We start from the raw sequence: 24,692 nt of genomic DNA, 5'->3' as shown, positions 1-24,692 counted from the left end.
GGTGAGACCACATTTGGATTTACATACGTGAATGCACAGAGCATCGCTGTAAATGACAATGTCCTCGTTAATTAAACCATCTTGCGATGATGTTTTAGACCGCAGCAACAATTCGCTGATGCGTAGTGCGCCAAAAAAGTCAATTATGAAAGCTGCAGATATTAGGATCGACTCGTATTCGGAATTGCACACTGATACGAATTGTGACAATATTATGCAATAGATTTAGTGGTATGGGGCGACGACATTCTTGACTTTGTTGAAGCCTTTTCCAGTCTTTAACGGCTTGTTTGATGAAAAAGGATATAGTAACGTCTGCCCACCCCATTAGCTAAAAGAAAAAGGCAATCCCAGATAAATGCCGTTGCATAGATGTACTTGACGTGCCTCTTTCTCTGAGCCAATTCAAAAATTCTACCGACACCTCGCATCTCACTCGATCACACTTATTGACCGGCCTACCCTGAATTAAGGAACACCACTCTTCCCACGCCTTACCGTAGAACTGCCAGGTAGCAGGTGTGACCGAAGCGCGAATTAAGGGCATCAGTGATTGGCCACTGTGTCCCATAGGGATGGAGGACACTGGACGCCCCATGGTTGAGCATAGGGGAGGACTCTGAAGGCCTGCCAATCAGAAGATAACAGAGAGTTAACTAGATTGTCGTCCACAGCCGACGTTATTCTTGCCCGACACCAGATGTTGTGTTTTAGGCATAATAGTGCTAGCAGGCATAAAAGAGCAAGTAAGGGAAGGGATGCTGACCACATATTGTTTAAGCTTTTAGCTTTTAGCAGTTCCTGGATATTTTGTAAAAAATTGGATGTTCTTGTTTTTCAACAAAGTACCCCATAGCTCAATTGATGATACTATTGCGAAAATCTCTAACAGTGCTGGATCGCGGCCCCAGCTTGATGTTTTCCATAACTCCGGCCAGCTGCTTTTGCACCATTGATTTTTGTAAATTGCGCAAAACTGTCTGAGATACTTCCGCCTACCGCTAGCCCTGAGTCCTTGCTTGACATCTCTTGTGCCATGAGGCAGATGTGGTCATTGTACAATGTTAGAAATGTTTTCCAGACCAGCAAGTCTGCTTTCAAGGAGCGAGTGATCCTAATTATATGACCTGGCTGAACAATACCCTTCGTTGCCAATGATAATCAGCGTGAGAAGGCTTTGTCGACCGGCAATACTCGGCAGGCAAATGTCAGAAAACCCAGTAAGGATTGCATCTGTTGGAGGGTAACTATTTTAACCTCACAGAAACTTTCCACCATTTGCAATGTTTTCTTTATTTTTTCTGCTGGTAAGTGAAAAACTATTGTGTTAGTGTCTATTTAGATGCCGAGGAAAGGTAATACATTACATAGGCCAACTGTTTTTTTTCCGGTGATAGCAGTACACCGAAATGCTGAGATATAAATTTAAATTTCTCGAGAAGGAAGGAACATAGTTTAGAGGTTTATGGCCCGACAAACCAAAAATTCTCAAGGTAGTGAATTAGCGAATTACTGCCTGTTTTGTAACGGACCACCCAGTCAAGAAAAGTACTGAATAGCTCGAAATAGTGACACGAAATAGAACATCCCATCGGCAGGCACATATCAAAATAATAGTGCTGGTCCACCTTGCATCCTAACAAGTGGAAACATTCAGGGTGCAAGGGTAATAGGTGGAATGCCGATTCAATGTCTTATTTTGCTAGCAGAGCGCTGGGCCAGGCTTTGCTGACTAGTTCAACCACCTTGTCGAACAACGCGTATGTTACAGAAGCTTCCTCTGGGAGGATAGCGTCGTTAACCAATTCGCCTTTTGGGTGAGACAGATGATGGATCAACCAATATTTTCCTTCTTCTTTCTTAGGAATGATGCCTAATAGCGATATCTGGATATTTTTGAATGGCAATGACTGAAATGGACCAGCCATTCTACCTAGTTCTACCTCTTTTTGGACCTTTTGATGTAAAATTTTGGGGAATTTGTGTGCGGATTTTAGTTTCCTGACCAATATTGGTGTTTGGCTGAATTTGAAGGGGATGAAAAAACCATCTTTAAAGGGAATCTGTCACCCTTTTTTGGACTATCAGCAGCTGGCATTGGCATCAGGGGCTTATCTACAGCATTCTGTAATGCTGTAGATAAGCCCCTGATGTAACTTGAAAGATAATAAAAACACATTAGATTATACTCAACGGAGGGGGCGGTCCGGTCCGATGGGTGTCGCGGTCCGGTGCGGCGCCTCCCATCTTCATACAGTACTGTCCTCTTCTTCCCTACCTGTCATGACTCCGGCGCAGGCGCACTGCTCTGCCCTGTTGAGGGCAGTGCAGAATATTGCAGTGCACAGGCGCCAGACCTCTCCCGACACCTGTGCACAGCAGGACTCTGCTCTGCCCTCAACAGCTGTAGATAAGCCCCTGATGTCAATGCCGGCAGCTGATAGTCCAAAAAAAGGGTGACAGATTCCCTTTAAAGCCGGAGTTAAGTTGCCATGCCGCTTCTTTATTGGGATAAAGGTTAAGCCAAGGGCCCATCGCGGTTATGTTCATCGGAGTTTTGCCTTGCGGGTGCTCTGTTTGCTTGATGGGTACACCTTGAAGCTGGGTCTCCCCCCCCCCAGAAGCTGAGCAGTCGTGTCTATATCTGCATGATGCATGGAAACGGCAGTTTCCCTTGTTAAATAGCCAACATGCTCCGGGTCTTCATTCCACCATTAAATGCTGAAATACAGCTGTAATTAGTGGTTGCAAATGAAAAGGGGGCTGTTTCTGTGACATCATCAGCCGTAGCCATACATCCGTCGCTTTTACTCCTCAGCCTAGATCAGGCTGCAATGCCAGCCTCCTGCGGAACTCCTCATCATACCACCTCCAGGCAGAACCGCTGTGAGATTTAGAAGAGTTATATATTAGATCCTGATACGTAAACAATTCAGAACAGTGTTCCAGATGTTTTTAACCCATAATACAGCCTAATACTGCAAAAGCCTGTGGCCAGTTATTCATAGCTTATACTATTTTTACTCTATTTCTGTCGTAAAACCGCTTGCTTGTCCTCCTTTACCTATCTACAATCTGTTGGTTGGAAGATAATAATGACCATATGTCTACATAATCGTTATTCCATAATCTCTGTCTAGTCTCTTGGTCTATGTGCACACCAAGCAGACTGATTCCACAGAAAAATACGTCTTTATGCAAGATCTATAATTCTATGATTCTAAGCTAGCTGACTGCGGTGTTGTTTTGTTGTCTGTTGTCCCACACGGTCTCGTTAAGTGTTGAACCAGTGCTTTAATGGCTGAGGCTAGTTCATTGTCCCCTGTGTTACGTATGGCATGATGTTCACTGGATTCAAAACACTCACCACTGTCAGAAGCAGGCCAGGTGTTTCCCGGAGATGGATGAATGTAGCGATGGTTGGATGTTGGCTGGAGGCCCAGGGAAATGGGGATGGAACCCCCTGGCCAGCTGCCGCTGATGGGGCACATGGCTGCTGGTGATTGCCGTGTGTCTAAGCCCGAGTGACTCCTGGTGATGGAGGATCTCTGGCTCCCATTGTATCCATGGCTCGATGCTGGCCCTGGGAGATGAGGATGGGTCTCCCCGACTGGCGGCCATTGATGAAGTGCATGACAGATGATCTCTGTCGTGTGCCTGGGGCTGAGTGACTACCGTTAATGGTTGAACTCTGGCTTCTGCATGGGTGTAGGTCTGACTGGATGCCCTGGGGGGTGAGTATGGTTCACCCCGGCCGACAGTCATAGATTGAGCATGTGACCGCTGTCTTCTACCATGTGCTCCAGCCTGTCTATCGTGACTCTCAGATGCGTTGGACCCTTTGGATGTGGATGGGGAATGCTATCTAGAGGACTGATATCTGTAGCGGCTCCTATGTGAGCTGTGTTGGTGGCGGCAGTGGGAATGGCAACATTTTGAGGGGCAGCCAGAGTGACGACGGGAGTCAGCCTGGGAGAAAGAGAAAGGACTGACCCCTGGCACCAGGTTTTAACCCATGTAGGTGGCTGGACGCCCCTTCTTTTTCACCTCTATTGGTCAGCTGGGCGTCCTAATTAATGCATCACCTGAGGGGAGTAGATGGGAGGGGGGAATTGGGCACTGAACGGTAATTTCCTCCAGCTTTGGTTATAGGGGCTTCGCAGTCAGAGGCACATTCCTTAATTAGTACCGTGCCTGCCACTATTTTGACTAGGCAAAACTGAATAGAAGGTTCTTTGTTAACATTCTGATCTAACTGTATGAAGCCCACTACCAGGTTGCACTGATCCTCTTAGTGGCTCTCTGATGTTAAAGGTTCAGCCTAAGTGATACACCATGAGTGGGAGGGGTGATCAAGGTGCCCCACAGCTCCCATGCTGCAAGGTAATGGCCCCGTGACTCCAGTTCATACCACCAACCAGGCACAGCACCACAGCAACAATTGCCGCCACACAGCACCAAGACGTTTAGAGCTTCTTGGCATAACACGCAGTTTTATAGCATATTCTAAATTTCACTGAAAAGTAGATAACCCCTATAAATCCAACACTGTCCTGGCAGGTCTTTTATTAACCTTCTGCCCCAGTTAGGCAAATTATCTTTAGTTATGATCAAAAGCCATATCCGGATCCAGATCATGTTGCTTATTCTTTGAGGGTAATGGAAGGGATTGGTTTACTGCGTTGGCTGACCCTTATCATTTGCTGTACTTTTGGGCTATTCTCCCTCTAAACACCTTCCCTTGCACATATGACACTAAATTCATTTTTGTTCTTTTTTTCAGCCTGATGTTAAAATTTGCAGTCCATGTGCTCTGCTCTGGATGGACTCATAAAATGCTCATTGAAATATTATATTTTATGGTCCACCGTATGTGCTTTTCTCACCAGTAAGACTAGAAATACATGTAGAGTTCTAATATTCAAACAAGCCCTTTAAAACCTTGATGGGAGTCAGGTCACTGAAAAACACATTTTTATGAAATGGTGACTACTAGTAATGGCGACTCTACAGAGATTTTTTTTCCAATTTAGGTCACTTACAAGTTTAAGGAATAAAAAAATGCAATGACCAAAAATCTGTCTGCATTCACAGGACAAAGTAGCCATAAAGCGATAACTTTTCTAGTGTACTAAATTCCAAATCGGAAGAGATGGTGGCATCACATCATCAAGCACTGTCATGTGTCTAGAAAGAATAACGGGGGATTTAAGGATTTCTTAGTTGTCAGACAGCTTTTCCAGACACAGGTAAGAAATTACTGTAAAAAAAATAAAGAAAATTAGCATCTAAAATAAAAACGTATAGAACATTAATGAATTAATAAATACAAAATTAAAATATGCTCTTCCTGTAAGAATATAGATTTATTCCATTTTGCATCATGCTGTAAATATGTCTCCTTTCTTTGTCCATTACATATGGTAGAGCAAGCATGAATAACTTGATAATGAGCAGGGAATGTACATTAATAAGTCTCCCGCTGAGCGTTATCGATTACTTGTCATTGTACATTGCCAATATTTTGTCATAATTCATTTTTCCACAAGTGCTGCTGTAGGACATATGTCAGTTTCAATGAAAGAGTTCTGTACTGCAGTGAATTTCAGAATGATGGGATGTTAATAATAAAATACTAACTTTAACCCTTTCTTCCCCCAAGAACGTAATAGTTAAGTTTTGTTATCGAACAAGCAAAATACCCAGATCAGGAGTCTCTATTGGCAACTTGAAGACACTTAAGAACTCACATTTATATATTTCTAGGATTTCATATCTAATAGACAATAAAAATCCAGTTATTTCCCCTGTACAGCTCCCACCGGTAATAGACCATGTGTATATAATTGTCTAACATACAGTAGTCCTGAATTCCTTTTAAAAGCTAATAATCATTCACACAATTATTAAATAAACACAAGTTCTAAGATTCATATAAAAAAATCAGACCCTAATAAATAATTGTGATTATTGTATTATTTATTGAAGATTACAAATAATACAATTTATGACATTATTTATTAATACATTGAAAATGCTAGTAATTTGCTAACATTTTCAATGAATTTTCTTCACCGTTATGATTAAGTAAAAAACATGATGTAATGTGATCTCTACAATTGTAGTAATCAGAAAAAATACAAAAAAATTAAGACACAATTGAATGTTATAATTTGTATAATTTTTTTTCTTTTTTTGATAAATCGGAGCCTATGACTTTGAAGTCCACTAAAATGTAGCTTTGTAAGTTTTTAACTTTTTGTTAAAAAAAATTACACACAGAAATTTAAGAACTGTAAATTAGCATACAGTAAAAACTCATTCAGACAACCCCTCAAATTCTTAGGGTGGTCTGCTTAGAAAAGATGAACAGTGTACATAATACATGATGAAACTATTGCGAGAAATCTGAAATAAAGGGCAGCCTTTGTCAAATAATTCTTGTAACATAATCGGGCAAAGTTGTATTCTCAAAATGAGTCTTCAGTTTGATGTGATTTTATTTTTAAACAGCTCCACTCTTGATTTCAGGCTGCGTCTGGTATTGCAGATCATCACCGTTTACTAGAATTCACCTGAGTTGCAGTACAGGACAAAGATAATGGACAGCAATGGTGCTGATTCTGTGAATAGCAGACAACTTTATAGTAAGTTTTCCTTAGAAATTGTATTGCCTCTTTCCAGTTTTTTTTCAGTTGAATCTGAAACCTTGTGTATGTGTCCTTCTGCTTAAGATCTGTTTGTTAGCATTATTGGTCTTTTTTGAACAATGATCTATTATTTATTTATGTGTTGTTAATGTTGGCAGTGGTAGCCCACTTCCCTTACCTTTGTGAATATAGTATCTACAGTTGGCTGACCATGGCATTTGACCAGCAGTTATTACAGGTTTATGGTCACCTTTCAATATTCCTCTACAGGTAATGGAAACCTCATCAAAACATTATCATTTCAATGCAGTACAAAGACAACAGATTAGGTAACAATGTAAAATATAACAATCATAAAATGTACTACATGAAAAAGGCTTCTCAATTCATATAATAAACCTAAGTTAAAAATTAAATAAGCCTATACCCTGCAGTAAATAAATAGCAGTAGTGCATGAAAATAACATAGGGTCCTTAGCTAACATCATTTTGATTAAAAAATTCCTATCACGTCACAGTGACCCTATGCACGATGGTCCTAACCTCTAGAACTAAAACTGTTGCATTTTTCAAGTGACGTAAATCTGAATAATTCCCAATAGGGTCACCTTAACACAGTAGGATGGCTTTTATGTTTTTTTGATCAAAATTATGTCAACTATGCACCCTATATTATTTTTATCCACTGTGGCTATATATTTATTTACTGTAGGGTAGTGGCTCTTTTTTGTTTTTATCTCAGGTTTTATCTGTTTAGCGACCAGTGTAAGCATACGCCTACATGCATGTAGCTATTATTTTAGCTATTATTAATGTTTTAGCTATTATTCATGTTGTTAGTCCTTCACTTTATATTTTCATATTTTCATAGTAATGAATAAAAGTTTATATTTTAGCTATTATAAAGTACATACTTTTAGGTGATTTGTTTACATGTTGCCTGCATACCAATTAATATTCCAGTTCAGCTTTAAGTTTCAATTCATAAAGTTGTAAAATAAGAAAATAATAGTTAATTTAACCAAAATGGATAAAAATGTCTAAAAATTTCTGGTAGAAGTAAATGTATGAAAAATTTAAACGCGCATAATAAATCCTTTATCGATGCATTGTTAGTATGTATACATGCAGGGGAGGAAGATTTAATTTGCATCTTTGATTTAGGATCACTATGGTGCCTGATAAAAAAAAATTGTCAGTGACCCCTGGTAAGTAGCTTACCTATACGTGAAAGAAGATCAGTGTGAAGGGTTAACCATTTATAAATGGTTGGGATTAAATGATTAATTAGAGCTTAGTTAAAGTCTTTTGGGTTCATTGCTCAAAAAGACATAGGATTGTCCTCATACAGATAGTAAAAGCTTGAAGGGCAGGATAATTGGACTATTTGGTTTTTATAGTTGGCAGAGTTGATTGATAGTCTTCTATATTGATATTGAATTCTTAAAAATGACAGTGGATCCCAGGTGCTATAGAATGCAAAGAGTGCAATTTGCTAAAGACTGCCAATTACGAAAATGATTTTTTTTTTAACGCAAAAATACCTGCATTTAGGAAAAAAAAGCAATTTCCCCAAAGGTGGACACCCCATTTAACAATGTGACTGTAGGATTAGCTGTTTCAGTGCCCCTAAGGAGAGATCATTTCAGTTTCCACATAATATCACCAGCAAAAATCTTATAATTGCCATGCCAAATGTGTCCCATGAGTTTCAACAACAGTGTACCCATAAGTGTTATATTAAAGTATCTAATTACTCCTTCACTGTCTTGCGCTGGTCTTCTTCATTGACAGAGAGGAAGTTACATATGTGTTGCCAGAGATCACTTCCTGCTCCTGCACCGATCACTATCATCAGTGCAGGTGCAAGAGCGCAACATTGCCGTCAAGCCAGAATGACATGATGCTGATTCTCTGAGAGAACCCTTCCCTAGTTGTCTTTCCAAGTTTGCTGTATAATTGCCCATTTTTGCTTCGCACCGGCCTATGAATCTTTGCTGCCATTTCAAACACCAGTCAGCCAAGTTACATTTTTTGGCTGATGATAAACTTTGGCTTCCTCATTGCCTGAAGAAATTCCAAAATTTCCCAGTTTGGTCCTAGATGTATTTTTTTCACCTATAAACAATAATTAGTCCTACTTATGTACAATCGCTCCTTGTCCCATTTTCATCTAATGTGAATATGGGTCTGAATGTATTATATTTCTATACTTTGGCATCAAGTAAAACTTGCCATGATTTAGTTCTGACATATTGATACAGAATTAAAAAAAGACTCTGTATGCTGCAGTACAAAATCAAATGTATATGGAGTTCTGTCCAGTGCCCAAATTTTGGTTCTGAACAGCCCAAAGGTTATGCGGAGTCATATTACAGTCATGTGCATATAATTGTTACATACCATAATTGCTTAGGTTAAAAAAAATCTACTTAGTTCCACCTCTTATTTCTGTTAATGAATACTCTTAAGAACAATTTTAGCTTAAAATTGCAATTTTCTAATGCTGCAAAGGTGCAGAGTACATACGAAAGCTTCTAAAACCTCTTGATTTCCGTAATCTCTAAAAATCCTTATCGAGGGTGCAATAAAACTAATAATATCTAAAAAAAAAAAAAATTCACCATTTACTGATTTTAACAAGAACAATATTGCATTCAAAGTTTGTCCCTCATATTTAACAATTACTTATGGATTATTAAATAAAGGAGTTTTGAACCAGAAATTAACGGTAATAACTCAAATAGAGCGGCAGCGAACGGGCTATTAATTTACAATGTATCATTTGTAGAGCATTACATTTTCTCTTCGTCATTAATTGGACAATGTTATATGACACGAGCAGAGGAAAAAAATGATCCTGCGGTTTACCTGTCTAGAAAATTGAGCTATCATTAGCTAGAAGAAGTAGGTGATCATGACTTACCTATTTTTCATAAATTACACTAAATAACTATAATGGTACAATTTAGTAGCCCAAAGTTCATTTTTTATCCACAGGCCATCCATAGTTAACAGTTTAAAGTAAGGAATCCTGCCGAGAAAATAGTGGCCTAATCAGATGCCATAAATTCTGGCTGATCAGAGCAGACCCATTTTCTTTCAGTATGAAGATCTAATGAACTAGTCTTCTATAGGGGGATGCACAACTTTTGTCCCTGCATTTGATTATTCAGGATGGCTGCACAGACTTGCAGACAGATAGAACACCGTACACTATATAGCCTAATCCTGCTGAATTTTGGTATGCATGCTGAGCTTTCCCAAGGTCTTACAACTGAATCTCCATATAACTGCTACAAAATAAGGACCTCTAATCACTTCATGTTCTTATCTCCGAAGAACCATTAACCCAAAAATGTACTACGCTGCTACTATAAGCTCCTAGTTAAAAGTCAAAAAAGTCAAATGAACATTGCTTTGAAGTTAGATTTTGATTCCAATTTTTGCAAACTTTTTGACCATCATTCTGAGCTGCCCTGCGCTCAGTGCCAGCTTTGCTCCTCAAAAAACTTCATCTGGCTATAGGGAAGCACGGCTAGATCCTACAGGAATTTAACCCTGTGTCCTGCAGGGTTTACCTTTCCCAGCCTATTCCAAGGCAGCAGCGGGTTTATTAGGCAACTCATCCCACCACTCCTTGCCTGATTGTTGTTTCCCAGTTGTTTGTCTTTGCATCCTGTGGGTGCATGTTTTTTCTGCCTCTCCTGCCACTGACCTGGCTCATTTCCATTCATCCTGAACTGTGCTACCTATACTGAATCTGTGCTGCCTGCTCTTACCAGCCAGAGGCACAGTGAGTCCACACCCACCACTGTTACATACTGTTACAGTCAATTCTAAAGGCCTTCAATCTGATATGTATTTTGTACTTTTGGGATAGTTGTGACACAAACCTGTGTGATACTGCATCTACAGAGGAACCTCTTTAAAAGCAAAAAAAATAGTAATATCACTCTATGCCACTCATTGGTTGACATGAGCGACGAGTGGATCCGTTGGAATTTGAATTAGCCAAGTTCACCAAATTTTTTCCAAAAATTTGAATTGAATTCAATAAATTTGCTTTGAATCACAATACTAAACACCACTAATTGCCCAGAAAATGAGAGAAGATGAGAGAGAAGATGAGATAAAGAATGGGTAAGGTAGAGAAGGCTGGGAGAGAGATGGTGGTAGGAGGATGAGAGAAGGGGAAAGAGCAAAGGTGCGAGAGAAAGATAATGGGAGAAAGACAGGGGGAAAGAAAGCGATGGGGAGAGGGAAAGGGAGTGAGAGAAGAGGGTAGAGCAAAGGAGACCAAAATAGCACTGAGGAGATTAATACTGCCCTGTTGTGAACACTCTTAACCTGACTTCTGAGTTTTGGCTCCTTCTGGTGGTTGTTGCGGGTAGTGGAGCTGGTCGGGTTGACAGAAGTTCATCACCTGAAGACGATGAGTGGAAGTCAGGTGTTACAGACTGGGAAGATTTACGCGAGCAAGCTTCACTCAGTTGCTGCTGGTGATTTGTTTTTCTTCCTATGTATCTTGAAGTCTGCTTGTCCCCTGCTTGTTCCTGCTTCATTCAGATAAGTTGTTTGCTGGATACTTTGTGCATTTGATCCAGCTTTGCCTTTCTCTGCTTTCTGCTTAGCTGTGTGGGTTCGGCACTGTTCCCTGCTGGGATCAGTGCTGGACCCCGCTCCATATACCACAGCTTATGTCAGTCTGTGCAGTATTGCTAATCCCCTGTTATAGCAGTGTCTTTGGTTTTGCTTCCAGTTTACACCAGAATGCTGATCTAGTGGGGGAGAGGTCGTGTGGCCTCAGTATTTTTGCATATCAGACGTGTTGGATTTTTTAGGGTTTTTGTGTGATTGCAGACAGTATCTTTTCTGTCCTGTGCTATCTAGACAGTTTGGGCCCCATCATTTGCTTACTCTATTTTCTGCCTGCGTTTGTGCCTCATCTTGTCTCACGGGCAATATATGTTTGGGGGCTATCTATTCCTTTGGGGTTCTGCTCTGGGGCAGCTTAGCTTCCCCCTTTCTTGCTTCAGGCTTAGTTAACTCTTTGGCTGTGCCGAGGCGTCTAGGGCATCGTAGGTACGTCCCACGGCTAATTCTAGTTGTGCTGTTAGGTTTAGGGGTCTGCAATCCGCTAAGTTGCCAACCTTTCTGGTGTTCTGGTTGCCTAGCTTATTTCCCATCTATCCTCCTCGGTGACCTAATCATAACACTGCCCCTCCTTGTTTGTGGGTTTGTAGTGCATGAATGTTATTAAGATGCTGTTGCTGCAGTATATCTCAGGTCTTTAAATTCAGCCACACTGAATGACCATAAAGGTACAGTGCTTTCTTTTATTGTTTGAATCTTTAGATTAGACTGAAATTACCAGTCTTATTTTCAATGTAATTCAGCACTGCAGTAGTACACCACAAACAGATTAGGCTTTTTTATACCTAATGAGCTGAGCACTCTGACCTCTACACTGTACAAGCATAAAATGGTGCTCTTTGGCCAGCCCCCAACTTTTATACTGGCTGTGATAGCCTCCATTATAGCCTGTGCGGCAACCATGGGTGCCATAGCTGCAAAACATTAAGGGGTAGCTAGCCTGCTGATGCTTCACTAGTGTGTGAAATGGTGCCTGGCATTTTTTATTGCTATCCTTGTGAATTAAATCTTGTATGATTTCATGGGGACCTACAAATTTCATGAAATTCTACTCAACACTGATCCTCTGCAGATTGATCCGCTAATCTCTAGCTGGCATATGAAAAAGTGCCCTCTTCAAAAATGACCAGATAAATCTCTTCTGCTAGAAGAGATGAACAACTTCTAAGTTGTGCCACATAGATCTGTGAAATAATCATGCTCTGACACCAAAATTAAAAGAGGTTGTCAGCTGAGTATTTTTTTCCCCAAAAGGTTCAGAATGGGTTAAAAAAGCAGAACTCTGCTCACTGATTTGCACCATACCAATTCTGACTCTATTCAGTTTCTTACAAGTTACTTCTTAAATAAACTATGAACACTTCAGCCTATCAGCCAATCACTGGTCACATTGATAACTAGCAACAGCCAGTGATTGGCTGTAGCAGTCCCATATCTCTGAGGATGTCATTGCTGCAGCAGGAAGTGTGGACTTACAAGGGACTAGGCAAATCTTGAACAGGAGCCCCAAATAAAGGATGTTGTTGATATGGCTTCTTTTTCTTTTTTAAAGGGAACCTGTCAGCAGGATTATGCTGAGTAACCTACAGACATTGTCTTGTTGACTCCGTTATACTGATTACAATGATACCTTAGTTGATTAAATCCATCTTGTGTTTTTTGTTTAATCTTTATTTTCAGTGTGTAGTTAATGAGATTCTTGTTCTTTGGGGTGGTCTGTGGGGGTCTTCATGTGGTGCTCTGATTAGGTATTCATCTGTATGGCTTATGACAGGTCACTGATCCCTCACTGACCTGCCCCCTAGCTTACATAATGAATATTACATAATAGATGGAGGCCCGATGCTATCGCATCGAGAGGGCGGTAATGTCATGATAGGGGCAGACTTTGCAGCATTGAGAATCTCTCCCCCCATGTGCTCATCCACCTATACATTCTCTCTTTCCCCATGTGCTGACTTCTCCCGTCTGTGCTCTGTTCTTTGACCTGTCTACCCCATGTGCTATCCCGCTTGTCTGCTGTCTCTCTCCTTCCTGTGCTGTGTTCCCCCCTCATGTGCTGTCCCATTTGAGCTGTCTCCCCCCCTGTGCTCTGTCTCTCTCACCCCTGTGTCTGACCATGTACAGAGCATATAACAGCTCCAGCAGGAGTTCGCATAGGATACATTTTGTGAGGTAAAATATTGTTTAAAAACAGTCAGTGAAATATTTTACCTCACAAAATGAATCCTCTGTGATCCCCTGCTGTAATATCAGTATTGTTTTTTGCTTCCTCTCCTGCCAGGAGATGTGGTATGCTTCGTATATGGTCATAGACAATTTCTAAAATGAACTTTTGTTCGTGGAAAAACCCCTTTAATGTGACCGGCTTCCTCTGCCTGTAGACACATCGTGCATCTGCCGCCGGCATCAGCCAAATGATTCACTGTGCCTGCTCAGAATTTGCGCAGGCGCAGTGTGATGGTGTTCTGCTGGTGGTACCACGCAAGAGGCTGTGTGAGAGTGAGTGTGTGAGTGAGTGTGTGGGTGAGTGAGCGTGAGTGTGTGTGAGTGAGTATGAGTGTGTATGAGTTTGTGCGTTTGTGAGTGTGTCTGAGTGAGTGTGAGTCTGAGTGTGTGAATGTGAGTGTGTGTGAGTCTGAGTGTAAGTGTTAGTGTTTGAGTCTGAGTGTGTGTATGAGTGTGAGTGTGAATGTGAGTGTGTGGTGCATACGGTGTATATAGTGTGTGTGTGTGGTGCGTACTGCATATACGGTGTGTCTGTGGTGCGTACGGAATATAGTGTGTGAGTGAGTGTGTGTACGGTGCATACGGTGTCTAGAGTGTGTGTGGTGCGATGGTGTTCCGCTGGTGGTACCGCGCAATAGGTTGGTACCAGCAGCAATTTCCATATTGAGACACCCATCACTTGGGTGTCCCACTATGGCGGTCAGTGAACTTCCTCCGCTTGGAATTCTGGGATATGGTGACATCTGGACAGAACAGGAAATTAAAACATTACAAGACAATTATATAAATAGATACTTACTGAAAAAAACAAAACAAAAAAACCTTCTGCAGGCAGGTACCAGCTGTGGTACCTGCTCTGCAGTGCAGCATACTCACATGTATACTGAGCTTATAATTATTATGGTTGAGGTTATCCTGAGATTCAAACAAAAAAAAAATCCATTTGAAAATGGCACCTACCGCGCCTGTGCCATAGCAGCTATAAGTGTATAGAGAGGTGAGCAGGCACCATCTTGTTACAGAAAAATAGAAAAAAATCCAACACCAAGATGGCACCACCACTTGCGCAATAGCAGCTACTGAGGATTGCCAATAGCTGCTACTGGGCAGGTGCCAGCGACGCCATCTTGAAGGAGGACTTTTTTTTTCTAGCAAGATGGCGCAGTAGCAGCTATCAGATCACCTCTATATACACCGATAGCTACTACTGCGCAGGCGCAGCAGGCGTAATTTCCAAATGGATTTTTTTTTTTAATCTCAGGATAACCTCAACCATATTAATTATAAACACAGTACACATGCGATTTTTTTCATCAGTATGTACATACAGTATATTCATTATGTAAACTAGAGGGCAGGTCAGTGACCTGTCAGCAGTATTCTGCATGAATAATCAGAGTACCACATGAAGCCCCCCACAGGTCGCCCAGGAGCACGAGCATATCATTAACTCAAAACTGAAAATAAAGATTACACAACAACCACCAGACAGATTTAATCAACCAAATATCATTGTAATCAGTTTAACGGCGCCGACCTGACACTGTCTGTAGGTGACAGAGCACAATCCTGCTGACAGGTTGCCTTTTACTCATTCTGTACCATTTGTAAAAAAAAAAAATAACTATTACCTGCCAGTTATTTTATAGAAATATTAACAGAAGCATGATTGGAACGTTTCCAATGTTGTGCAATATATAATTTGAAACATTTGGAACCTCCTTCCTATTATACATGAGACAATATAAAACTCATAAAGTGATTGCATGACATTAAAAAAAAAAATGTTTTTTCCCCTAAAAAAGTGTCATCTAAGGCCATTGCTTGCATTTACTATCGCAGTTCTGCTAACTCTGTAATGAATGTGGCTGAGATTTAATAAAAATTTCAAACTGTGGACAAGAGAGGTGCCATTTCTAGAAAAAAAAGCTATGCTTGGGCACAATAGTTCCAGAAGGGAAAATGTATATATCTTTTATTTTAATTTGATCTATATTTTTGTATGATAAGCAGTGGTATACACCTGTATACATAGCTTGCATATGTTCTATACATTTATTATATGACATCTAGTGGTACACAAAGCTTTAATAATCTTGTATGTGTTTAGTATATGACACACCTGTATACATAAATTGTATTTCTTCTATTTATTTTTTATGCGATACCCAGAAATATACACCTATACAAATAGCTTGTATATCTTGTATCTATTTGATATATGATACCCAGGGGTGTACACCTGTTTGGAGGACACTGGGGTCAGCAGGTGCTCTAGTATGCTGGCTTGAGACTGCATGGACCAGGGATCCACGCACCGAATGTCCTCTCTTCTTTTATAATAGGCAAAATACCACTCAGACAACACGGGCTGAGGGTAAAACAGTGTGGCAATAATTTATTGAACAGACAAATAACACATAGAACAGTCCCAGCAAAATACCCGCTATGGTTCAAAATTGCAGAGTCTCACCCTTTCGCTGACACATCGGGATAAGATCAGGTGTGACTTCAGAACTTCCAAGGCCAACTAACCCCAACTGTGGCACGCACAGAGAGGTGGTAACAGCAAGCTTAGGAAGATGATACTCCATTGATGTACAAGACCAGGTCACCAGGTCAACCTGGTTTCCCCAAACATCTCTATTAAGCCAGGTGCCCGGTTAATCCCAATCCTAGCTATCCTAAATGTATCTATGGGGCTCAGGTGACTTGTGGGTCCAAATCCTGACTATACCAAATGTATCCATGGATTCAGTGATGGTCAATGGAGTAGATCTGTATTTTTTCAGCTGGGGCCATGGTCCCCTAAGCTGACATCCTGAAGAATGTCAAATCTGTGTCCCTTGTGATTGGGCCATGATGTATTTTCTGTTGTCTTGTAGACTGTTACTGGCTGTGATTTTCTAATGAGTCTCTGGTTCTTAGGATCTCTGGATGTCTTGGATCTCATGGATGTCTGGATGTATATTGTTACAGAGGCATATCCCCATTTTATAGTTCAAAATTATTCTTCAAGCCATTATTCACAGGTCAAGGGAAGGGGTGATGCGAATAACTTAGTTCAAAGAAACAATGATTGTAGGAATTCGTAATACAAAGTGTGAACATATAATCCCTATAAGAACAAATTTTAATACATACAATATATAAAACCACCAGTTCCCAGTGAAAAAGTGGCAGATGCCACAATAAAAAGACCTATGCTGGGATGCTGCAAGGCCCTACAATAAACTAATCTGATACCTTCCTATCCGTGGAGGTTGGCACCCTAAGGATCCCGATTTTTTGGCACCCCCACTCAGTGAGGACTATCCCTTGCTGCCCTGCTGGTCCCTGATATCACAGGTATGAAAACAATGACCAATAGTACAGAGATGAATAATTCAAAATGCCCTAGAGCTATTGCAAAAATCCCAGACAATTTCAGCAAAAAATTACCACATTATGATATCAAGGTCCACCATAATGCAAAAACCATGCCCTAACAATGAGGCATATAAGAGAGATACATAAGATAAGACAGTGGCCACTTATCATTCGTGGAGTCACCCCAACGCGTTTCCCCGCACCAGCGGTTCATCAGGAGGCATAGCAGATGTATAAAGTGTCCATCATAGCAGATATCAAGATGAGATGGCACCGAGGGTCAAAGAGGCCAACCTTATATAGCCCCAGATGAAAACTCAAATAAGTAACGCCCACCCAATCAAGCGTTCAAATCACAGAAAACTGTGTAAGTGGTTAGTCCCACAGGTGTCGCTCAAAATTACTCACATATGCATCCCGGGATTCATGTCCCCGTGTGCGCTCCAGTCGGAACGCAAACAAAGATGGCCGCGGCTATTTCCGGTCAGCAGTTAACATAACCGGCCGATTGCGCATGCCCGGGAGTCAATGCACCCAACATGAAGCCAGACACCAAGATGGCTGCGGTATCCACACGATCAGAACTGCGCCTGCTCCTGTACTTAACCGTCGCGCGCTGTATTCACGCAGATTTGTCCCATATAAACAGCTCTGTGACGTCTGCCTGCGGTCTGGACTGCAGCCAGACAGCACCCCGAGAAACACTGATACCCTTTACCCCTATACAGGGATCTGGATTTATAGCAGAGCCCAGGAGGTACTGTCTGAATAGGAGCAATGACCAGATCAGGACGGTCGCCAGAAAGGTGTTCCAATACAGGACACAGAGGCAATGATATCCGAGACTAAACCAGTCAGGCAGCAACGGTACAAAAACAGTAGACAGTAGCAGAGTCAGATTCCAGGCCGAAGCCAGAGTCATAAACCAGGAGAGTCGCAGAGGTACAGAATCGTTAGGCAGAAGCAGAGTCAGAATCCAGGCCGAAGTCAGAGTCATAAACCAGGAGGGCAGCAGAGGTACAAAGTCGTTAGGCAGAAGCAGAGTCAGAATCCAGGCCGAAGTAAGAGTCATAAACCAGGAGGGCAGCAGAGGTACAGAATCGTTAGGCAGAAGCAGAGTCAGAAGTCCAGGCAAAAGTCAGAGTCAGTCAACAGCAATTCACACAGTAACACGCAGGGGAACCAAGAATATATCCGGTGGCTTGCAAGCCCAGTCCAAAGGTATTTGAGGGATCAGGTCATCCCTCACAGGCTCCCGGGCTGGTGATGTCATCAGGACCGCCCCCAGGACCAGACCTGATGACGATGCACCAACCCCTTCATGACTGACAGAGGAGCGGAGTCTGTGTCCACTAGACGCCTGCGCAGAAGCCCTTTCACTGTTGCCGCCATTACTCGGGCGCGAGCCACGGCGCCTCCTAGTGGCTGAGGGCGGAACAGCAGGCCCTGAATTCGACGATGACATGTCAGTCCGCCGCCTCCTGGTAGCCGAGGGATGGACAACAGGCCCTGAGCCCGAGGGCGGCGTGACAGTCCGTCGCCTCCTAGTGGCTGAGGGCGGAACAGCAGGCCCCGAGTCTGACGGCGACGTGACAGTACCCCCCTCTCCAGGAGGGGCCTCCGGACCCTCAAAACCCAGTTTGTCAGGGTGAAGAAGATGAAATCTCCTAATTAATGCCTTGGCATGGACGTTCTCCGCAGGAACCCAGGACCTTTCTTCTGGGCTGTAGCCATTCCAGTGTACCAGATACTGTACTGAGCCCCTCACAAGGCGGGAGTCAAGGATACCCTGGACTTCATACTCCAGAGCTCCCCCGACCGAAACAGGAGGAGGAGGGGACTGAACAGGGTGAATGGGAGAACGATAAGGTTTGAGGAGAGACCTGTGGAATACGTTAGGCAATTTGAATGACTGTGGAAGTTTTAAGCGGAAGGCTACTGGGTTAACCACCTCGATAATTTCGTATGGGCCGATGAACCTGGGACCTAGTTTGGCGGACGGTACCTTAAGCTTGATATTTTTTGTAGAGAGCCAAACCTTGTCGCCAACTCCCAGGTGCGGCCCCTTAGATCGTCGTCTATTTGCAGCCGAAGCCTGTCTAACCTGAGCCCCTTTCAAATTTGAATTAACCTCAGACCAAATCGTTTTTAGCCGATGTATATTTTGCTCAACCCCAGGGAGCTCCGACATCCTGGCCGAAAACGACCCAAAGCGCGGATGTAGTCCAAGGTTACAAAAGAAAGGGGTAGTTTTAATGGAGTCTTGATATCGATTATTGAGGGCGAACTCAGCCAATGGCAGATGTTCCACCCAATTGGTCTGATGTCCTGACACATAACAGCGGAGGTATTGTTCCAGAGCTTGGTTAGTACGCTCAGTTTGACCATTAGTTTCGGGATGGTATGCCGAAGAAAAGGACAACTCCACACCAATGCGTCTACAGAATGCCCTCCAGAACTTCGAGACAAACTGGGTACCCCTGTCGGACACAATATTTTCCGGAACGCCGTGCAGACGTACAATGTGCAGGATAAACAACTTACTTAAAGTCTCAGAGTTAAGCAACCCAGACAGGGGAATAAAATGGCCCTGCTTGCTGAACCTGTCTACCACCACCCAGATACAAGTTTTCCCATCTGATGGCGGCAGGTCTGTAATGAAATCCATGGAGATGTGGGTCCATGGACTCTCAGGGGTGGGCAAGGACTGAAGCCAGCCGGCAGGGCAACTATGGAGGGACTTGGCGCGGGCACAGACTTCACACGCTGAAACATAGTCCTTACAGTCCTTGACCACCGTCGGCCACCAAAATTCCTAGTTACCAACCTGGTGGTATTATTGAGACCCGGATGGCCTGCCAGGACAGAGTCGTGCGATTCTTTTAGAACCTGCAGACGAAGGTTAGCCGGAACGAACAATTTTTTGGGGGGCGTAGTGTCAGGAACTTGCTCTGAAGACCTACGGATCTCCTCCAGAAGGTCCAAAGACACTGCCGACACGACGATTCCATTAGCCAATATTGGGACTGGTTCACAGTCCTCGGTCTGTGTGGGGCAGAAACTGCGAGAGAGGGCATCTGCCCTCACATTTTTAGTCCCGGGGCGGAAGGTGATTATAAAATCAAACCTGGAGAAAAACAAGGCCCACCTAGCCTGCCTGGGATTTAGTCTTTTAGCTGACTCTAGGTAGGTTAGGTTTTTGTGGTCTGTAATCACAGTGACCTTGTGTTTGGCACCTTCGAGGAAGTGGCGCCATTCCTCGAAGGCCCATTTGATCGCCAGTAATTCCCGATTACCGACGTCATAGTTTCTCTCCGTGGCAGAGAATTTGCGGGAGAAAAACGCACATGGGCGAAGCTGAGTGAGGGATGCGGTGCCTTGCGAGAGCACTGCTCCCACTCCGACTTCGGAGGCATCTACTTCAACAATAAAGGGGTGGTCCAAGTTTGGTTGAATCAACACCGGGTTGGCCACGAAGCACTCCTTTAGTGTAGAAAAAGCTCGGGTTGCCTCAGGATTCCAATTAGTCACGTCCGCCCCTTTTCGGGTAAGGTCCGTGAGTGGCTTGGCAATCTCAGAGAAACCCCTGATAAACTTGCGGTAATAATTCGCAAATCCCAAAAACCGCTGCAGCGCTTTCAGCGATTTGGGTTGCACCCAATCCTTAATGGGTTGAATCTTGGCAGGGTCCATGCGAAACCCCTTGCCTGAGACCATGTATCCTAAGAACTGTACCTCTTCAGCAAAAAAAACACATTTTTCTAATTTATCAATCAAAGAGTTTTTTCGCAGTCTCTGCAATACCGAACGGACGTGTTGAGCATGTGTCACAGGGTCAGCCGAATAAATCAAAATGTCATCCAGATACACGACGACATACACCCCACAAATGTCCCTGAAAATGTCATTGACAAAGTGTTGAAATACGGCAGGTGCGTTACTGAGTCCGAACGGCATTACAAGGTACTCAAAGTGACCAAGAGGTGTATTAAAGGCCGTTTTCCATTCGTCACCGCTTCTTATGCGGACCAGATTATATGCCCCCCGGAGGTCAAGTTTAGTAAACCAGCGGGCTCCCAGTAGCTGATTAAACAGATCAGGAATGAGTGGGAGCGAGTACTGATTTTTTACAGTAATTGCGTTCAGCTCACGATAATCGATGCATGGTCTGAGTCCACCATCTTTTTTTTCTACAAAGAAAAACCCAGCTCCTACAGGTGAGGTGGAAGGTCTAATAAAGCCTTTACGTAGGCTGTCTGCTATGTAGTCATTCATGGCTACACGCTCCGGACCCGAGAGGTTGAATATTCTCCCCTTAGGGAGACGGGCACCAGGGACCAAGTCTATAGGACAGTCGTACTCTCTATGAGGAGGTAGTTTCTCAGACTCCACTATGGAGAAGACATCTTCATAATCTCCGAATGCATATGGAATGGAGGGGTTTTTAATTTTAACTTGGTTCACTGACAGTGACATACAGTGATTCTGACACCGTGGACTCCAGCGCACGATATCACCTATGCGCCAGTCAATAACTGGATTATGCTGGTGCAACCATGGCATGCCTAACACAACTGGATCTGATAAATTGTGTATAACAAAAAATGACATTTGTTCGTTATGTAATGTCCCCACTGACATAGAAATTTCGGCAGTAATGAATTCCACGCCTTCCTGGTCTATAGATGTACCATTAATTGTAATAGTCTGAATAGGCGCTTTAAGCCTTAGCAGAAGTACACCCAGACTCTTAGCAAATAAAAAATCCATAAGGTTGCCGGCAGCACCACAATCCACATAAGCCTTCACACACAGACGTTTCTTAGCAAAAGAAAGGGAAACTGGTAACAACAGTTTGGCCGCTTTTGCGGGCAATACCTGACCCCCAGCGCTGTCCAGGGGGCGATGCTCCAGGAATGTGGATTTCCACCAGCCAGCATTTTCTTTGAAGCTTCCAGGCTGCAGCATGCTTGAGCCTGAGAGTGACCTTCCAGGCTGTGCAATGTAACAGGTGTTTGGGCCAGGAATCAGCTCAGTCAGGAGGAAGAAAAAAAAAAGGTAAGGAAAACTGCTTTTATATGTGTTAAGTATAGACACAAGAGCAGTTTTATTTTTTGGGGCTGGATATAATGTGACGTCTGCCTGCGGTCTGGACTGCAGCCAGACAGCACCCCGAGAAACACTGATACCCTTTACCCCTATACAGGGATCTGGATTTATAGCAGAGCCCAGGAGGTACTGTCTGAATAGGAGCAATGACCAGATCAGGACGTTCGCCAGAAAGGTGTTCCAATACAGGACACAGAGGCAATGATATCCGAGACTAAACCAGTCAGGCAGCAACGGTACAAAAACAGTAGACAGTAGCAGAGTCAGATTCCAGGCCGAAGCCAGAGTCATAAACCAGGAGAGTCGCAGAGGTACAGAATCGTTAGGCAGAAGCAGAGTCAGAATCCAGGCCGAAGTCAGAGTCATAAACCAGGAGGGCAGCAGAGGTACAAAGTCGTTAGGCAGAAGCAGAGTCAGAATCCAGGCCGAAGTAAGAGTCATAAACCAGGAGGGCAGCAGAGGTACAGAATTGTTAGGCAGAAGCAGAGTCAGAAGTCCAGGCAAAAGTCAGAGTCAGTCAACAGCAATTCACACAGTAACACGCAGGGGAACCAAGAATATATCCGGCGGCTTGCAAGCCCAGTCCAAAGGTATTTGAGGGATCAGGTCATCCCTCACAGGCTCCCGGGCTGATGATGTCATCAGGACCGCCCCCAGGACCAGACCTGATGACGATGCACCAACCCCTTCATGACTGACAGAGGAGAGGAGTCTGTGTCCACTAGACGCCTGCGCAGAAGCCCTTTCACTGTTGCCGCCATTACTCGGGCGCGAGCCACGGCGCCTCCTAGTGGCTGAGGGCGGAACAGCAGGCCCTGATTTCGATGATGACATGTCAGTCCGGCGCCTCCTGGTAGCCGAGGCCTGGACAGCAGGCTCTGAGCCCGAGGGCGGCGTGACAGTCCGTCGCCTCCTAGTGGCTGAGGGCGGAACAGCAGGCCCCGAGTCTGACGGCGATGTGACAAGCGCAATGTGGCAGATAGATAAACAAGAGCCGGGGAGCGTTTTACCACCGATCAAGCAGCGCATGCTCTTATGCTTCGTGATCATGCGCTGTATTAACCCTCATCAAATACAGAGGCACTTCCATTATATACAGCGCTATATGACACATCAATTGCGACAAAGAAAATCCATTTATTATAGAATGTACACAGTGCCTATCATAAAGGTCCAAATAATAGATATTAAAATGGAGTATATGTGGAACCAGAAAATATAGCATAAAGAAACATTAAAGAACAATAAAAAATATACTGATGGAACCAACAATATGGTAAACGTTACAGACGCATTATGACATGCCATTATACCCCATATATTTAAAGTGGCACAGTTATCGAACCAGGAGACATTGAATATTAAATAAAACAGGTGTAAGACATACACTCATTCATCCAATCTGGGGAGAGGGACTGCAAACGAAAAAATCCATTCACATTCCCGCCTTAAAATGATTTAATCCAAATTCCCTCCCCTCACTCTGGGCTTTACCAGTTCTATCATATTGAACATAATCTCGTTCAGACAACCATTATGAACGGCATTCATATGCCGGGTGACCGGAGTATCTCGTTTATTTTTTATGTCACCCAGGTGTTCGCCTACTCTCACTCTCAACTCTCTTGTGGTTTTACCCACATAATCCATGGGGCACGTGCATGTCGCTTTGTATACCAAACCTGTTGATCTGCAATTTCCAAAATCTCTAAGGCAGAAAACTCTACCATTCGTTGCACTAGTGAATGTTTTACATTGCATCATTGCATTACACCTGGTGCAATTACCACATCTGAAAAAACCTAAAGGTTTTCTATCCAACCAGGTGCCTAATTTAGCCGGTCTCTGATATAAACTGTGTACAAGATGATCTCCTATCGATCTTCCCTTTCTATAGGTAACACTAGGTTTCTGTGAAATAAGACCTCTCAAATTCGGGTCAGCCAGGAGAATCCCCCAGTGTTTTTTATTGACCCCATATACTCTATCTGATTGGCCATCATACCTGCTAATAAGCCTCACGAGATTCTCATTTAATATATTCTGTACCCCTTCCTTCTGAAAAAGGGAGGATCTCTCAACTTGGGAAGCCTCATTCCATGGTCCATTTAATACATGCGTGGGATATCCCCTCATCCTGAATCTGTCATAAAGATCATTGGCCTGTTTCCTGAAGGTATCAAAATCAGAACAGTTTCTCCTGATTCTGAGAAACTGGCCCTTTGGTATCCCCTTCTTGAGTGGCTATTTGTCATGGTTGGCTTTCTAAAAGTACATGTACCAATACTACCATCAAATCTCTTAGATATGGTTAAATCCAAGAAGTTGATGGTCGTCGTTTGACATTCGGATGTAAAGTTAAGTTCAATGGGGTTAATGTTAATAAACCCAATAAAACGGAAGAAATCAGCCTCTGAGCCAGACCAAAAAATCAGAATGTCATCAATATATCTGGCCCAGAGGCTAATATATGGATTCCACCATTCTTCCTCCTCCCCAAAAATAAGGGTTTCCTCCCACCAGCCCAGGAAGACATTTGCATACGAGGGGGCACAAGGGCTCCCCATCGCAGTCCCCCTAAGCTGGTGGAAGTACTTCGAATCAAGAAGGAAGTAATTTCGTGTCAAAACAAATGAGAGCAATTTTATAACAAATTGGTTATGTGCCCGACACTCCACT

The 24,692-nt window shown here is 43.1% G+C and overlaps 1 long non-coding RNA gene across 3 annotated transcripts in view; it reads left to right on the top strand.

Moving 5' to 3' along the window:
• The window catches only part of LOC141048140 (uncharacterized), a 116,347-nt gene that overhangs the window by 76,243 nt on the left and 15,412 nt on the right, over window positions 1–24,692 (top strand). For 2 of the 3 annotated variants that reach the window (XR_012219970.1, XR_012219971.1), the window contains exons 4-5: window positions 5,095–5,249; window positions 6,532–6,647. This is a non-coding gene — a long non-coding RNA (uncharacterized lncRNA). Of the gene's footprint in view, window positions 1–5,094; window positions 5,250–6,531; window positions 6,648–6,920; window positions 6,980–24,692 lie in introns of all 3 variants that reach the window. The other variant, XR_012219972.1, reaches the window with a different exon arrangement.

The sequence above is a fragment of the Dendrobates tinctorius genome, unplaced genomic scaffold (genome assembly GCF_039654945.1).
Source record: "Dendrobates tinctorius isolate UK_male_01 unplaced genomic scaffold, ASM3965494v1 ptg000133l, whole genome shotgun sequence".
Lineage (NCBI taxonomy): Eukaryota > Metazoa > Chordata > Amphibia > Anura > Dendrobatidae > Dendrobates > Dendrobates tinctorius.
Note: the sequence above shows the minus strand (reverse complement) of the source record. Positions and strands in the feature narration are given on the sequence as shown.